Source organism: Anabrus simplex, chromosome 4, assembly GCF_040414725.1.
Source record: "Anabrus simplex isolate iqAnaSimp1 chromosome 4, ASM4041472v1, whole genome shotgun sequence".
NCBI classification, from domain to species: Eukaryota; Metazoa; Arthropoda; class Insecta; order Orthoptera; family Tettigoniidae; genus Anabrus; species Anabrus simplex.
Genome location: NC_090268.1, coordinates 121,473,079 through 121,491,702, shown reverse-complemented (window position 1 = coordinate 121,491,702; position 18,624 = coordinate 121,473,079). Strand labels below are relative to the sequence as shown.

Below are 18,624 nucleotides of genomic sequence, written 5' to 3'. Positions count from 1 at the left end.
GCGGCTTTTAGTGTCGGCGGGACTGTGTCAGGACATGTTCGGCACGCCTGGTTTATATCTTACAATTTGAAACCCATGGGCGACCTGCGCGTTTGCATGTAGGATGATGAGGTAGGGGCAGTGTCTGTACATAGCCTACTCCTGTCGAGAGTAACACCTAGGGCTGCAGGGATGGCAATATGGTTTTACAAGAACAACAAGTACAATACTCTTGAAGACACACCCTGAAACTACAAAGCTATACCACGTCAACACACCCTTAAACGTTGTTGACTCAGGAATTCCAAAGATTAAACATCCTGACAGTTGTAGAACATAAGTTGAAGATGTTTTATTCTTCACATCACTAGCTGTAAGATCAGCTGGGAGCTGCTTGAATCTTAGATCAAACTTTAACACTTCCAAGTTACTAAATCCACAAATCAATGCATGGCATCCTGTAGTCACTGACTTACACTCTAACAAGCCAAGGTGTATCAACTGAGGCATCAGCCGAAGGTGTTCCAATATCTTTGTCAGTAAGATAATGTAGTAAGCCTGTTATACATAACTTTCGAGCATACACTTACCAAGAATCCTCCGAGGTTATAATAGATAACTTGTTCAAGCGAATCGACATGTCGATCAAACATGCTAACCTGGTAAGCAGTCACAACACTGCTCAAAACATATTACAGTACTTCAAAACATTTATTTGATACAATGCATACAACAAAGAGAAGGATGGATGGAAAAACTTCATTTCAAACACTCACAAAGAAAGGATGAGACTTTGCTGAGGATACACTACCAGTAAAAATCAATACAAGGTTTTCCAGATTTAGATCTTACAATGAAACTTTTCCAATTTGTTTTCCATTTCATTTGAGCCTACAGTTTGGGTTAAATTCGTTGATATATAATATCGTAAAAGATACTCAGTATTAACACATTGACTGTAACCGCCCTACGGTCCAAAGGAACTTTTTCACAGAAAATCGTGGATAGTATCGAATGAGACGATCCTATCTGTATTCCGCATGTTTATTTTCTCAAACAAATGCGACTGACGGTCTCATTTCAGGAAAGGCTATATCGCAGTCATGTCAGACATAATGACATCGAAAAATGCATTGAAGTAAATTCTGAACCTAATTCGTCACCTAGTATAGCTGATGATATGACTGCTCTCTCAGCCTCATTCATATTGGTTACAGATTGCAACTTCAGATGTTTTCAAGTTATCTGTAAGATGGCTTGTGAAATCTGACGCGGAAAACGTGCGTAGCACGTAAAGGAGACAGTAGTTGAGGATTTGCCTTCTGGCGATATTATGTGGATGCAGTCTGAATAGAAAGGAAGTTCCAAGGTGTACAACATTACTGTTTTACGTCAGCTAGTGGAAACAGGACACAAGATATGACGGACCTCGATGTTGCACAAACTAAAGATGATGCCTCTAACCCGCTGTGGGTGGGGGTGGTAGAATAACACTCCCGTTATCCCCTGCCTGTCGTAAGAGGCGACTAAAAGGGGCCCCAGGGGATCTGAATTTTGGAGCGTGAGTTGGCGACCACGGGGCCCTTAGCCGAGTCCTAGCATTACTTCCACTTACTTGTGCCAGGCTCCTCACTTTCATCTATCCTATCCGACCTCTCTTGGTCAACTCTTGTTCTTTTCCGACCCCGACGCTGTAAGTTTGCGAGGGGTAGGGAGTCTCATTTTCACGCCCTTCGTGGCCCTTGTCTTTCTTTGACTGATATCTTCATTTTTCGAAGTGTCGGATCCCTTCCACTTTTCCCTCTGATTAGTGTTAAATAGAGGATGGTTGCCTAGTTGTACTTCCTCTTAAAACAATAATCACCACCACCTGATGCCTCTAACGAAAATGTGAAATCTATGTAATATGGAGGGACGTCACAAGTCTTACTTTACAGGCAAATCGAGGTTACAAAAATGAATTTCGAAAGACATCTCACAACTGGATGTACTTATACTTTTCGCGGATGATGATTTAGACCTCGTAGCATATGAAACTAGTTTTGTGATATTTCTGATTTTTTTTTTTTGCTAGGGGTTTTTTACGTCGCACCGACACAGATAGGTCTTATGGCGACGATGGGATAGGAAAGGCCTAGGAGTTGGAAGGAAGTGGCCGTGGACTTAATTAAGGTACAGCCCCAGCATTTGCCTGGTGTGAAAATGGAAAACCACGAAAAACCATTTTCAGGGCTGCCGATAGTGGGATTCGAACCTACTATCTCCCGGATGCAATCTCTGATTTTATTTTCAGTCGTTGATGAAGTCTGGCCATGCAACATTAATAATACGATGTCTTGTCCGCCTGACGCAACTGACGCTCATATATTAATATAGCAGGAATACAATAGTGTGTGTCACATTCGACTGGCGTGGCATTCAAATGTATTAACTTATATCTAAACTGTATACGCTGAGGTTTTTCTGCACTTTGGCCACTGGATCTGTTTACTCCATAGTCAAAGTCAATAATAACAATGATAACGAATTTCATGTTGTTGCATCCAAGAATTAAGAAACATGAATGTTTCGCGTTAACAAACACCGCACGACTCATACGCCTGCTGAGCTGCTGGACTTTCGAAGGCAGTGCTATAATCCCCCAGTGGGTGGGGGCGGTAGAATAACACCCACGGTATCACCTGCCTGTCGTAAGAGGCGACTAAAAGGGGCCCCAGGGGCTCTGAACTTTGGAGCGTGAGTTGGCGACCACGGGACCCTCAGCTGAGTCCTGGCATTGCATCCACTTACTTGTGCCAGGCTCCTCACGTTCATCTATCCTATCCGACCTCTCTTGGTCAACTCTTGTTCTTTTCCGACCCCGACGCTATTAGTTTGCGAGGGCTAGGGAGTCTCATTTTCACGCCCTTCGTGGCCCTTGCCTTTCTTTGGCCGATACCTTCATTTTTCGAAGTGTCGGACCCCTTCCATTTCTTTTCTCTCTGAGTAGTGTTATATAGAGGATGGTTGCCTAGTTGTACTTCCTCTTAAAACAATAATCACCACCACCACCGCAGTGTCATAACGTGTAATAAAATTTAACAGGCCGAGCTCGATAGCTGCAGTGCGGTCAATATCCAGTATTCGAGAGAGAGTGCGTTCGAACCCCACTGTCGGCAGCCCTGAAAATGGTTTTTCCGTGGTTTCCCATTTTCACACCAGGCAAATGCTGGGGCGGTACCTTAATTAAGGCCACGGCCGATTCCTTCCCACTCCTAGCCCTTACCTCTCCCATCGCGCCATAAGACCTATCAACTGGGCTGGCCACACAATTTCAAATGTTATGTTCAGTCTAGTATGCACCATTCTACCTTATCTTAACACCTCTGCCCCTCCTGCCAATTATGCTAAAAAAAACGTTGCCTAATAGTGTGAGTTTCTAATTATTTCTGTAAAATTAAAAATTTAGTATGCAGCAAAACAGTTTTTTTTCTGTTTTACTTTAAGTCGCACCGACATACATAGGCGACGGTGGGATAGGAAAGGGACAGGAGCGAAAAGGCAGCGACCGTGGCCTTAAGGTAGAGACCCAGTATTTGCCTAATGTGACAATGGGAAATCACGACAAACTACTAAAATTACAACAGCGAATATCTTAAAAAAATCTATCATATGACAATGGATGAACAACAGCCCACATCTTCTTCCCCAGGGCACAAAATTGCCGTGCCCTTCGGCTCCCCACTATCCTGTATCTCACGCCACCAGATGCCTACATACGGGACATGCTGAAACAATCACTTTTCGTGTCGGCTAAATGGCCCCGAATTACGAGAGAAGATGGTCATTTTTGTGTCTTCGCGGCGAACTATGTTCAACATGTTGGATAATCTACAGGACCGTTATGAACAATGCGGAGACGTGAGCGTGCACATTTTGAACACATGCTGTAGCATGTGTGTTACTGTCGTCACATTGCATGTTTTACTAACATATCCTGATGCAGTACTGTTTATCAGTTTGTAAGAATTTTATATTTGGATCAAAACTAACACTAAATTGATTATTCATGTTATTACAACATGAATTCCACAGTTTGTTCCGTACTGACATCAACAATACGCAATATCCCAGTCATCATCATATTCTAAAGGCTAAGCCTTGTCGCTGCAGCCACAGTTGTCTATCTTGAGCCAGCGTAGGTCTTGCACTTCATCCTCAGGAGCAGGTTCTTGAAGTAAGACACTCTGGGTCGTCCTCTTCCTCTTTTTCCAGCAATTCTTCCTTCAATGACATTACAAAGGAACTTCTCATGGCGCAGAATGTGACCAATAAATTTTATTTTCCGTTTTCAAGTTCAGTTATCAGATTCCGTTCTTCTCCTATCTCTCTAAAGACTTCGGTATTGCTCTTCATTTCAGTCCAACTTATCTTCTGCATTGTTCTCCAGATCCACATTTCAATTGCCTCTAGTTTTTTCTTTTCTGGCATTCCTGATGTCCAGCTTTCGCAACCATACAGAAGCACATTCCATACAAAGGTTTTTGCAAAGGCCTTCCGAGTTTTAATATCTGTATGTTTGTTGGGCAGCAGATGCTTTTTATCTTGGAATGCTCTCTTTGTCATGGCTATCCTCTGATTTTTTCCGATTATCACTCGTGATCAGGGTTCCTAGGTAGCAAAATTGTTTCACTTGTTCTATTTTATCAGGGCCAATTTTGAAGTGTGTTATAGGTGTTTTCTTGTCTTTACATATTGTCATGGTTTTTGTTTTCCTTGTATTAATTTTGAGGTTCCATTTGCCTAAAGTTTCTGCTAATATGTTGATCATTCTCTGCATACTTTTACCTGTTTCTGCTAGTATGGCAATATCATCAGCAAATCTTATAGTGTGTACTTGTTTGTCATTAATTTTGATGCCCGTTGTTTTCTCCTTCATGACTGATGGCTTCTTCGACGAACATATTGAAGAGATAAGGAGACAGTGGACATCCTTGCCTAAATCCTCTTCTTATTTTGGCATTTTTCTTTGTCCCACTGATTTCTAAATCAGTGTTCTGCATTCTGTATAAATTTAGTATGAGGCGTCTATCCTTCCAATCAATTCCTGCATTTTTCATGCTAAGGAAAGGTTGTTTCCAGTCTACTCGATCAAAAGCTTTCTCTAAGTCGACAAAGGTCACGTATACTTTCCTATTCATCTCAATTCTTCTCTCCAGAATTAAACGTATTGCCAGAATTGCTTCCCTAGTACCCCTCCCTGATCGAAATCCAAACTGGCCATTATCAATATAGTATTCTAACTTCCCTTTAATTCTATTCTTGATGATGATGAGCAATATTTTTGAAGCATGAGACAGGAGAGTGACAGTTCGATAATCTGAAGAGTCCGTGGCATTCCTCTTTTTTGGTATTGCACCAGTTCTGGTTTTACTAAAGTCAGGTGGAACTATGCCATTCTCAAAGCAATCTGACACCAGCTGAGAAAGGTAACGTTTCATATCGTCAGCCAAGTGTTTCAGAAGTTCTGCTGGAATGTTATCTGGACCGGGTGCTTGCTTTTCCTGGAGACTGTGTATTGCTGCATTAAACTCTGAAGATGTGATTGAGGGACCCTTTCTGCATTCGTCTATCTCGTGTTCTTTTTCAATGTACATGGTTGTATTATTTACATCATTTCCTTAGTACAGGTCTTCAATGTATTCTTTCCAACGTTCACAGATTTATTCGGTGTTGAACAAGAGGTTTCCCATTTTATCTCTGACTAAGGAGCTTCTGGTTTTTGGTTTGTGTTGTAGGGTTCTGATACTGAAATATGCCTTTTCCACCTGTCCTCTGATCATGTCCTTTTTTATAATCTCGCTTGTCTCCATCCAGTTCCCCTTTGCTTCGCGACACTTTGTTGTGATCTGATTTCTAATTTCTTTGTACCGTTCTTTATTCCCTACTCTCCTTTCCTTAATTCCTTTCGCGAATAAGGTTTATGATTTCATCAGTCATCCATGGCTTCCTCGGCTGTAACTGTTTTCTTCCCAGCACTTCCTCAGCAGCTTCAGTTATACCATTCCTTATTTCCTCCTATTTTGCACTGTCATGAAAATTCTCTGCTAACTGATTAGTTTTCATTTTGCATGCCTTTTGTATGCCATTGTTCTTTAAACTTTGGTTATTCCATTTGTGCTGGGTCAATTTCGTATTCTTTAGCTTAATGTCACACTTGGCTATTGCAAGATTGTGGTCGCTGTCCAGATCAGGTCCTGGATAACTGTGGCTGTATTTAATCTGGTTTCGATATCGCTGTCTTACTAACATTATAATAAATCTGATATCGTGCATTATATTCATGTGCTTTCCATGTGTATTTTCTTTGGACAGGTACTTCAAAGAATGTGTTTATTATGACCATGTCATGCTGTTCACAAAATTCTAGAAGTTTCTGACCTCGTTTGTTCATGTTCCCTAGTCCGAATTTACCAGCATATTTCAAGTTGCTATGTGAACCAGAGGCATTGAAATCGCCCATTATGACCACATTATCTTTATTTCCTATGAGTTCAACAAGCTTTCAATTTGCTCGTAGACTATCTCTACCTCTTCATCGGAACTGTTTGAAGTTGGGCAGTATACCTGAATGATCACTAGATCAACTGGAATGGCTTTCACTTTGATCATCATCAATCTGTCACATGATATGTGTTGATCACGTGACTGGACCATTTTCTTCGCAAGATAATAGCCACTCCATTCATTCCGACTTTTCACTTCCACTGTAAATTATTCTAAATTCGTCTGGCCAGGTATATCCTGCTATGGTAATTGAGTAGGCCATACATCCAGCGTCTCAACGCCGAGTGTTGGGCGGCGGGAAATAACCCAGCCAAATGAGGGGACCAACGGCTTCGGGCGGAGGAGCCCTCTTAGTAGGGCGATGACCCCTCAGTGGAGGCAATGTCACTGGAATTCATAACTGCAAGCGTCTGATCCCTAGTGGGCGGCTTGTGGGCAGCATCTGATCTCCAGGTTAGGGGCGGCTGTTAACCTGATGTGCAGAAGGCAACGGGAAACCACTGCACAAGCAAAATCCCAAAATTAGTAGTCGTGGATAGAAGCTTGAGCGAAACTGTAAATACTGATCATGGGCTTCGGAACCCAAGATCCGGCAGGAGAGAGAACGGCTGCAAGACCTCTCAGGTCGTCATCCAACGAAATCCTTGCAGGAAAGTGCGTAATTAATTCAATGTAGGGACTTGGAATGTGAAAACGTTGCTAAGTATAGGACAACTAGTTGTTTGTTTAGTCCTCAGCCCGAAGGCTGGTTGGATCCTCAACAGCTCTGCTATCAGCTGTCATAGATGGCTTAGGCATCACTGAAGAGGCATACTAGGGAAATGAGTGAGGTAGTTTCCCGTTGCTTTCCTCACCGAGCCAGAAGTTGCTATTACATATCAGTCTGCCAAGCCCACTGAAATGCAAGCACCAACCAACCCTATGAGCAATATTTTCACGCCATTCATAGCAGGGACTGGCTGCAGAAGGAATGGCATTACTAACATTACTCATACCTCAGTCACCTTCATTTTGTCAAAGCCAAGGATAAAGCTGAGACAGATTAATGAAAGTAACAAAATTGCTCTAGCCCATACCAGAAGACATAGTGCACTGAAAACGCTAGGTCCGCCAGCAAAGGCATAGGAAGACTAGTACAATTTTTTAATTTCTTCTAGGAAAACTAGAAGAAATCAAAATCGCAATGCAAGAAACAGCACTTGATATTTTAGGAATATGTGAAACAAGGTGGTCAGGAAACTGGGACTTCTGTTCAGACGAATATCCCAGTAGGGGTTTAAAATGTCTATGAAATAGTATCTTTCCTCGGCGTTGCCTACACGCACGCACGTACCTATTTCGAACACCAGGCCAGGAGCCTATTCTACTGTAGAATCCTCGAGTTGACGTTGCCATCGTCACGGCCGTTCCTACAACGGGCGTAGGGAGGTGCCAATATCTCGAAAACTGTTAGTTTTAGGACCTTAAAACATGGTTTCCGGTGTCCCTTGGGACAAGCAGTTTTGTTCTTCGCGACGTGAGGCTTTGCCCCCCCCCCCCCGGCCTGTGGTCGTAAGAGGCGACTAAAAGGGGCCTCACGGCTCTTAACTTTGGGGCGTGGGTTGGCGACAACGGGGCCCTTAGCTGAGTCCTCGCATTGCTTCCACTTACTTGTGCCAGACTCCTCACTTTCATCTATCCTATCCGACCTCCCTTCGTCAACTCTTGCCCTTTTCCGACCCCGACGGTATTACGTATGAAGGCCTAGGGAGTCTTTCATTTTCACGCCCTTCGCGGCCCTTGTCTTCCTTTGGCCGATACCTTCATTTTTCGAAGTGTCGGACCCCTTCCATTTTTTCTCTCTAATTAGTGTTATGGTTTCCCAGTTGTACTTCCTCTTAAAACAAAAATCAGCACCACCACCACTAGCATGAGGCTTTGTCCCACCCTTGTATATATTTCGCCTATATTAGCGTATTCTAATGTGCCAACGGGCGTAAATCTAGCCAATTGAGAGAGGTGTTCAAGTTTTTTGTAGACATGGTGACCTAAAAGGTAGGGTGTGTACAAAATTTGGTTTAGACTGATGGACGGTGTGAATTTGTATAAAGAACAGACACATACATTCTGCTTTATGTATACAGAAGATAGATGAAAAGTGCATCTGCCTCAAATTATCATCCAAAAAGTAATATATTTATAAATACCTACAAATTAAATAACATAACAGGAAACAAAAGCTTAGTTCATGATGAGACATTTGCACGTCTTTTGTACACCAGTTCTTCAATATGGGTTTTCGTGGATGGTGTTGCCGGGAGCTGCAGGCTTTTAAGACCCTCATCAATCAGTGTTGATCGATACTTGAGGGAGTAGACTGACCTCGTAGAGAGGAAGGACTGAGGGTGCTCTACTGGAAACGAAGAAAACTATAATAGTGGTGGCACATACAGAACAATATATTTAGATAAGCAGGTTTTATATATATATAATTTAAACTGGTTACGTGACCACCTTGCACGTCAGTGTTGCCGACTCGTAAGTCGTGTCCCTACAACATTTTTATTCTAGTCATCAAAACTTATTTCCTTTCAGCAAAACGATATTATACACTATTTCCGGTATTATTAGATTACGTAAGTTACATATATATTTTTGTTGTGTATGCCGCAAGTGAATTAAGGAGTTCTAGTCCAATTTATTCATTTTTTTGTTGTTGTGGTGTCGTCCAGCACAGAACAAAAAATAGCTTTGTCTCCGCATTTGATCAATCAATCAATGATCTGCATTTAGGGCTGTTGTGCAGATAGGAGATTCCCCATCAAATGTTTACCTAGCCTTTTCTTGAATGTTTTCAAAGAACTTTGAAATTCATCGAAAATTTCCCTTGATAAATTATTCCAATCCCTTATTTCTCGTCCTATATATTAATTTTTGTCCTCCTGAATTCCAACTTTATCTTCATATGAAGATCTTTCCTTATCTTTAAGAGCTCCACTCACGTTTATTCGTCTACTAATGTCAGTTCACGTCATCCTTCCACTGACAGGTCGGAGTATACTGCTTGGTCGAGTTAGCACTCTCCTTACTCCAAAATCTTCCCAGCCTAAAGCTAGCAACATTTTCGTAACCCTACTCTTATGTCGGAAATCACAAACAAATTATGCTGGTTTTCATTTTTAGTTTTCTTATCAAGTAATCCTGGTGTGGGTCCCATACACTGGAACCATACTCTAATTGGGGTCTTACCAGAAACGTGTACGTCCTCTGCTTTACATTCTTACCACAACCCTTAAACACCCTCATAACCATGTGAAAAGTTCTGTATAGAAATACTTTTGCAAGTATAAAATGCAAATGAACTAATCTGACAACTTGTACAAATGTGAAACCTAGCATATTCACTAAATCAAGATAATCATTGTTACATACATAATGTTAAAGTATATTTTTTAAATAAATATTTTCGGCAAAATGTAAAAACTACAATTCAGTAGCTTGTCTCATGGAATAAAAACAAAATTAGGGCACAGATGTGTATCTTCCACAGCTATTCCCGCGTGTCCCCACCCCCCTCCTCTTCCAACAACTTTTCAAAGAGAGTAATGAAGTTGAAGATTGTAAGTCTAGACAAGAATAAAGTAACAGTGGGAAATCAAAGTCAAAAAATGTAACAACATTTCAGGGTCTAAACCATACACCAGAGGCATTCCCTATTGCATTTACAAATCATTTGTCTCTAGGTAGGTAACCAGTAGCCATTTATAGAATGTACGTTCACTGGCATTAGCATGCATTTTTCTGTTATTCAACCCCCTAAAATCTTTCCTTATTTAATATCCAATACATAAAAGAGCAACCATTACATGACATTTTAACTTGAAATTTAATATTGTTGGAATTAATATTTTTGCTTCTGGAGTGAACTTGCATTTAAACCTCTTAGCAGTGAAAAGTCTTAAGTCATCTGCCATTTAAAATCTAGGAATAAAAGAACCATTATGTGAAATTTCAACTTCATATGACAAATTGAATGAATAGTTCCAATTTTTGGGGTTCAACCCTCATTTCAATCCTTATAAATGTGTTTTTAACCCTTTCTTTGTAAGCACTTAAGCTATCAGGACAACTACTGTGCGAATTATGAACTTCCAACATTAGGCAGTGTCAGAGATATGGTGATGAGTCACTTTTTTTTTTTTTTTTTTTTTTGCTTTACGTCGCACCGACACAGATAGTTCTTATGGCGACGATGGGACAGGGAAGGGCTATGAGTGCAAAGGAAGCGGCCGTGTCCTTTAGGTACAGCCCCAGCATTTGCCTGGTGTGAAAATGGGAAACCACGGAAAACCATTTTCAGGGCTGCCGACAGTGGGGTTCGAACCTACTATATCCCAAATACTGGATACTGGCCGCACTTAAGCGACTGCAGCTATCGAGCTCGGTGGCAGTTGTTTTAATTAAGGTACCGGTACTATAGTACTCTCGAAATTTTGTGTAAGCAAGGGAATAATTTATACATGAGAATAATAATCATTATTATTAAAACAATAATAATATATTATTAGATTTGATTGCCTGGTCACTATTTTTCAAATATTTTGAACATTGAAATTCAATGATTGAATGAAGCACCAAGACCAGGATTCCTTCCAAAATTTCTGTCTAGTTAAATTGTGTTGCCTTAATGTATTTTATTTTGTCCAGGCTCAACCCTCATTTGCATTATTATTATTATTATTATTATTATTATTATTATTATTATTATTATTATTATTATTATTATTGCTGAAAAATAAGGAGTACAGATTTTTTGTGAAGGGCAGAGACATAAATCAGAGCCCATTTGTCAAATAAGGATCACTATAATCCTGCTCTGCAAGGTACCAGTTAAATACAGAACATCTCAATATAACTTCAATCGTCATTTCCCAGATTTGTAAATTCTGATTAACAACGCAACATTCTTGTGACAGTCCATTTCTCTGCCACTCGTGGACATTCAACATATTTAGTGGGACTAAAAAGAGGAAAAACAAAAACAACAGTATTTACCTTTTCTTTGAAAGTGGAAGTTGGAGATCATCTCCAAATCAGTGGTAAAAGTAGACATCATATTGCTCCGTTGAATCATACGGAAGCTGCATCCGACTTAAACTCTGCATTCTCAGTTCGACTACAGTCCCAATGACTGGAAGAAAGGAGAAAAAAAAACATACAATGAGTGTAAAATTGAAGTTGAAAGACTAACAAAAATTACTTTATATATTAGTGCTTTTTCTTCCTAACAGTGGCAATAGCAATAATTAAATGTTACTAAAAATTATACACTTTACACACGAACAGAAAATACATCTTCCTGGTATTTTGCCTTCTATGTATTGGGGGCCGGCACCGGGTATGGAACTGACTCAGTTTTACAGCCCGATGCCAAGCCTACTACCAACACTATTGAGTGACTGCGAGGTGACTGGTACTGTGATGTACTCTATGTACTGCAGATTCAAATTGCACTGTGACGAACACAAATACCTTGACTTCCAACCAGAGGAATTAACCGTACGCAGTTAAAAAGTCTTCTCGATCTGGCCGGGAATCTACCCTGGGGCTCTCTGAATAACAGGCCAATACGCTACCATTCGCCCAAGGAGCCGAGCGGACAAAATACAGTCCCCCAGGCAGCTAATGTTCCTCGCTGACGCGGTGACAGGATATTCGGGCCCCTGGGCAACTGAGGGGTCCGAAGCCCTAAATCCCCCCCCCCCCCAACGTAATTTAGACTAGAACTGCGAACTTGCAGGTTATTTTATAACCATGACTTACCTGATTATCAGCTCCTGGCGACAGAATTTGCATAAACATTTCGCCCCAAAAATATACCAAAGTTTCTCTTTCAGCCTTATTTCTTGGCAACACTGCTGTTAAATCAAATTTTTGACTCTCTGTGAGTGGGGATGATAGAGTAACACCCTTGGTATCCCCTGCCTGTCGTAAGAGGCGACTAAAAGGAACCCCAAAGGCTCTGAACTTTGGAGCGTGGGTTGGCGACTTACTTTTGCCAGGCTCATCACTTTAAGCTACTCTATCCGACCTCTCGTGGTCAACTCTTGTTCTTTTCCGACCCCGATGCTATTAGATTTCCGAGGGCACTGTGCAAAAGACGATTTCGCTTGGTTGACCAGAGTGCAAACCCCCACTCCTCGATTTGGAGTAATAGCGCTGTCTCTCTTTTTCCCCACGCCTGTCTCGCTCGCTCCGCTTGTCTCCCACTTCCTCACTTGCTCCGTAGCGCTCCACATCCGAGCCGAATGGGACCGATGCACTGTGCACAGGAACTCGGCGCCCCAGTTTCCACGCGTGATATATTGGGCGTTTGAGAGGCCCTGCTTTAGACGTTCCCACTGACAGTGGTAGGATTCAGTCTTCTCAGTTTAGAGGACAACAAACAACCGCCCTCGAGCACTGCCATGTAAAATTTTTCGACAAGCAGGTCGTTGTCGCTCATTTGAATACCAAAGAACATCCGTCTTTTACCTATTTATGTGAGAAACATGTTTCAAAAAACGTGTATGGGTAGGATTCCGAGCTTTGAAAGTAAAGTACTTGAAAACATGAACTATTCAATTCTGAATTTCCGCTAGTCTCATATAACACACCTACCAAGCTGCCTCGCCACACAGTACACAATCCTCGCTATGACCTCTTTAAAGGCCTTGGTCCTCTCGACAAAGGTTCGCCATTACGATCGATCCCTGGCATCTTTTCTCCATCCTCAGAGGTCCCAAGCTTCCAGAGCCCTGCCCGTCTAGTTCATCTTCCTTTTAGAATTAGTTAAAGCCGCATATCAATGGATACGATGTTCCTCCACAAGTTGGCAAGTCCATATATTAAAAAATCAGAAATGTTAAATAAAAATGTCGGATACGCAACGATGGGCTCCCCAAACCAAAGATTCGATCAATTCTTGCTCAAGACAAGAAATGGCAAGTAATCTGCTGACCAGTAGGCCTTTGCCCGTACTGTTTCAGTTTAGGTAGAAAGGATATTTTTTGCATATACGTCCGCAATCGTCAAAGAGTTCCTTTTGAAAGCTTAATTTATAAAACAATTCCTTAATACATAGACAACTTTATAAAGGAAACTTATAGAAAAGAAATTACGTATAAATATCAAAAATATATATAATCTGGTACATGGAATTACAAGTCTATTGTTTAGATAGTGTCAGTTTTACAAAGAAAATGCTCAAATTCGTTATACTGCAAATGTGCAGCTATTTCAGACATTCAGTCGCCATTTTACGATGCCTGGCGCTCTATCTTGGCATACCGCGGCCGACCAACCCTCGTCAGAGAAACAGGGTGCGGTATAAACTGCGCAGTTACGGACAGACACATTCGACGAATATAGCAATAGATTTTGGAATCATATCACAGAAACATAAGTCATGTTTCCTTTCCGCAGGATTAGAATAAGTCCTGGTGAGTAGTTACACTATTTTCTTCTGATGTGTATTTTTTTCCATTCATGACGAAAGCTGAAATTGTTTCTACGTTTTTGTATTTCTTTGAATCTAAAAGGAAAGCAAGGATATTGGCAATCGTGCAAGTTACGCCCGGAAGTCAATTTTTATATTTATTAGTCTAAAACTCCACAGTAGGTTACTCAATACAGTTAATTTTCAACTTCCTGTTCATTAAAATGTTTCACTCCTTGTCTTTGGGGAGTGACGGTCCATCAGTTACCTCAAAATCTCACTTTACACATTTCCAAGAAATTTGCCGTTTATTATTTACATTGATTATTTTCATGAAAAACCGATCGAAGTAATGTTATCTAAACAAAATTTAACATGCTTTTTCTTTTTGCCAGTCAGTGTATTTCCGTTAATACCAGGCTTCTGCCATGTAGAAGTTTCGTTGTAAACAGATTTCCCAGTAGAATAATAGTTCTGACTAATGCACAACCCGGCTCTCGCTGAATTCTGCCGAGCCGTTTTACCGTGATGTATGAAAAATCAAGGAACAAAATGACCTTCAAATTTTGTATATGCTACCTAGACCCCACCCCCAGATAGAAACTAAGTGTGAGGCACAAGTTGGAAGTGTCTGGGAAAATCTAACTTTACTCGTATATATTTGACATTGAAATAATATACACAGTTCAATTGAAATGAAGGTGGATTGAAATTGGAAGAAGGGCGCCCGACAATGCCAGTTCATTTGAATTATTTTACAAATGAAAAAGGTAAAACATATATCTAAAGACAAAGTGAAATTAACAGTATATTCAAAACAAAACTTAAAAAGGACAATTTAGTGAAGTATTGTGAAGGGAACAATGATATAGAGTTGTAAGAGCCTAGGAGTACTCCCCTGCCTGTCGTAAGAGGCGACTAAAAGGGGCCTCAGGGGCTCTGAACTTAGGAGCGCGGGTTGGCGACCACGGGGCCCTCAGCTGAGTCCTGGCATTGCTTCCACTTACTTGTGCCAGGCTCCTCACTTTCATCTATTCTGTCTGACCTCTTTTGGTCAACTCTTGTTCTTTTCCGACCCTGACGCTATTAGGTTTGCGAGGGCTAGGGAGTCTTTCATTTTCACGCCCTTCGTGGCCCTTGTCTTCCTTTAGCCGATACCTTCATTTTTCGAAGTGTCGGACCCCTTCCATTTTTTCTCTCCGATTAGTGTTACATAGAGGATGGTTGCCAAGTTGTACTTCCTCTTAAAACAATAATCACCACCACCACCACCACCTAGGAGTACTTCTCTGAAAATTTCTTGGAGTGTATAGCACTGTGTACCAGCCAATTCTGCCTATGAGAGAAAAATTGAATCGGCTTCTTACACCAATGGCAATTCAAGTATTTCTTGGTATTCATTGAATAAAATGTCCACAGTGCGGTTGGCATGAAGTTCAAGAATTGGTATGGATCCCATAGCCATTTTTATAATGGTTATAATACTTTACGTCGCACCGACACAGACAGGTCTTATGGCGACGATGGGACAGGAAAGGGCTAGGAGTGGGAATGCAACGGCCGTGGGCTTAAGATACAACCCCAGCATTTGCTTGGTGTGAAAATGGGGGAAACCAAGGAAAACCATCTTCAGGGCCGCCGACAGTGGGGTTCGAACCAACTATCTCCCGAATATTGGATACTGGCCGCACTTAAGCGACTGCAGTTATCGAGCTCGGTAAAGACCCAGCACTGGCAGTTGTTAAGGCTCATTTTCCGCTGAAGTTTGTATTTTAATATTTTTAAAATCAAAAATATGTTCAGACCAAGTGAATACTTAAACCAGGACATAATATTAAAGAATGAATTAGTTCTGACTTGCCTATAAAGGGTATACGAATTGATACATTTTTGAACGAGCTATAAAATGAGTACATTTTCTTCTTCAAACTTCTTAAAGTATTTTTAAAAGCTACCGTGGGCCGCGAGTCGCCATTTGGAAACCCCTGATATAAAGGAAGTGGCACATTTTTTGTCTTGTAATGGTTTAACGTCGCACTAACACATCGAAGGTAGCGACCGTAGCCCTGACGTACAGCCCCAGCATTTGCCTCGTGTGAAAATGGGAATCCAAGAAGAAACCATCTTCAGGGTTGCCGAGGGTGGAATACCATTCCCCAAATGCAACATCACAGCTACGCGACCCTAACCGCACGGCCAACTCGTTCGGTGCGCATTGTTTCTTGCCTAATACGGAGGTATATCTACACTGTCAATAGAAGGGGTAGCCCGCCTGGTGGGCCAAGTCTGACACCGTGGTTGGCCTGTTCGAGCCCCGTTGCTCGAAAAACTTAACACCATCGGAATGTTGGTCGGCAGGGTAGGCGTGCAAAGCCTGAATTCAACTCCAAACCTCTACGCGGTGTTCATATGGAGTGAAAATGAAATGTATGGCTTTTAGTGCCGGGATATCCCAGGACGGGTTCGGCTCGCCAGGTGCAGGTCTTTCTATTTGACTCCCGTAGGCGACCTGCGCGTCATGATGGGGATGAAATGATGATGAAGACAACACATACACCCAGCCCCCGTGCCATTGGAATTAACCAATTAAGGTTAAAATCCCCGGCCCGGCCGGGAATCGAACCCGGGACCCTCTGAACCGAAGGCCAGTACGCTGACCGTTCAGCCAACGAGTCGGACTTCATATGGAGTGTTGTCGTAAGAGGCGACTAGAGGGGGCTCCAGGGGCTCTGAACTTTGGAGCGTGGGTTGGCAACCACGGGGCCCTCAGCTGAGTCCTGACATTGCTTCCACTTACTTGTGCCATGCTCCTCACTTTCATCTATCCTATCCGACCTCCCTTGGTCAACTCTTGTTCTTTTCCGACCCCGACGCTATTAGGTTTGCGAGGGCTAGGGAGTCTTTCATTTTCACGCCCTTCGTGGCCCTTGTCTTCCTTTGGCCGATATCTTCATTTTTCGAAGTGTCGGATCCCTTCTATTTTTCCCTCTGATTAGCGTTATATAGAGGATGGTTGCCTAGTTGTACTTCCTCTTAAAACAATAATCACCACCACCACCACTCATATGGAGTGAAGGCATATGACGCTGCCGATAGCGAGTCCTCCGCCGGATGGGGACGCAAAGGTTTAAGGAAACTCCTCGGTGTAATTCGACAGGAGTAGCCTACGTTCCGGCACTGATTGTCACCCTCTCCCAGCCTCAAACATCTCACATCCAGCTGCGTAGGTCGCCTATGAGAGTCAAACAGGCACTAGGCGAGCCGAACATGTCCTCAGACAGCCTGTGCAATAAAAGTCACGCGATAAATACATAAATAAAATAAAAGGGGTGCATTTCTCACGTTCTTAGAACGAGTTTAAATGGCAACATTCACTATAACTAGCCCCAAACACTGCCCTCACTTTCCTAAAGGCAAGTACGGACATCAGCTAGAAGCAAGGTCTAAGAAGTGCTGACATTGAGTCATTCAGGTGCTGATGGGTCTCCACGTTCATCTGGAGGAGCCATGCTGTCTGCAGTGCGTCCAACAACCGTTGAATACTTGTTATCGGTTTCACGTCCCGCTAACTACTTTCGACTATTTTCGAGGATGTCGAGGTGCCGGAAAAATTTTCCCTGAAGAGTTTTCTACGTGCCAGTAAATCTACCGACACGAGGCTGACGTATTTGAGCACCTTCAAATACCACTGGACTGAGCCAGGATCGAGCCTGCCAAGTTGGGACCAGAACGACAAGCGCCTCAACCACCTGAGTCACTTAGCCCGGCCACAACTGTTGAAGGGTGCGAACGGCGAACACGATGATCGAGATTATCTCACAGGATGTTCAAATGGATTGAAACAGGGACTATTAGGGGACCAGGGAAGAATGCTGAAGTCTTCATCGTGCTCTTGCAGCCAAGCGGCAAGGCACATTATCGTGCTGGAAGATCCCATTTTCCCGAGGAAAGGTGTACGTGATAGCCGACGATGGATTTATAACCACACCGATAAAAGTGCCTTCCACACCGATGACTGGACCTAGAGAATACAACGAGAACATTCCCCAGACAATAACACTGCCCCCATCGCATTTTGTTCGTTCAGCAATGGTTGTAAGCCGTTCGTTCTCCGACATTTCTCGTCGGACACGATGACGACTACCTGTTCTCTGCAGCTGAAAACGTGACTCGTTGGAGAAGGCTACCTGTTGCTAATCAGCAGCGATCCAATCGCTATACTGTCGAGCAAACCTCTGTAATTCTCGTCATTGCACCTATATTAGCATGAGTGAAGTCACCCCCATTGAGGTGCTGCGGTAGAAACTTGTCTGGATGCCCCTTTGTTGATTGGACGGTGAGATTTTCCACTGTAGTCAGTCTGTTGGCCTTCACGGACCGTCGTAGTCCAACATCAATGAGGCGTGACGATCCGCATTTTCCACGACGGTTATTCCCAATTGGAGATGGTAGGTTCGAACCCCACTGATTGCAACCCTGAAGATGCTTTTCTGGTTTCCAATTTCCACAAAAGGCAAATCCTGGGGCTGTACTTAAGACCAATGTCTAATCCTTCTCAATCCTAGGACGTTCCTGTCCCATCGTCGCCATAAGACCTGCCCGTGTCAGCGGGACGTAAAATAAACAGGAAAAAACCCACGAAC

General features: G+C 42.4%; 1 protein-coding gene across 3 annotated transcripts in view; it reads right to left on the bottom strand.

The window, feature by feature from the left end:
• wech (tripartite motif containing 71 protein wech) overlaps positions 1-18,624 on the bottom strand; it is a 130,108-nt gene that overhangs the window by 28,475 nt on the left and 83,009 nt on the right. The window contains exons 2-3 of one of the 3 annotated variants that reach the window (XR_010859927.2): positions 11,560-11,695; positions 8,650-8,917 (exon numbers count right to left, since the gene is read on the bottom strand). The gene's annotated coding sequence lies outside the window, so the exon portion shown is untranslated. Of the gene's footprint in view, positions 1-8,649; positions 8,918-11,559; positions 11,696-18,624 lie in introns of those variants that run through there. The other 2 variants (XR_011018079.1, XM_067146296.2) reach the window with 2 other exon arrangements.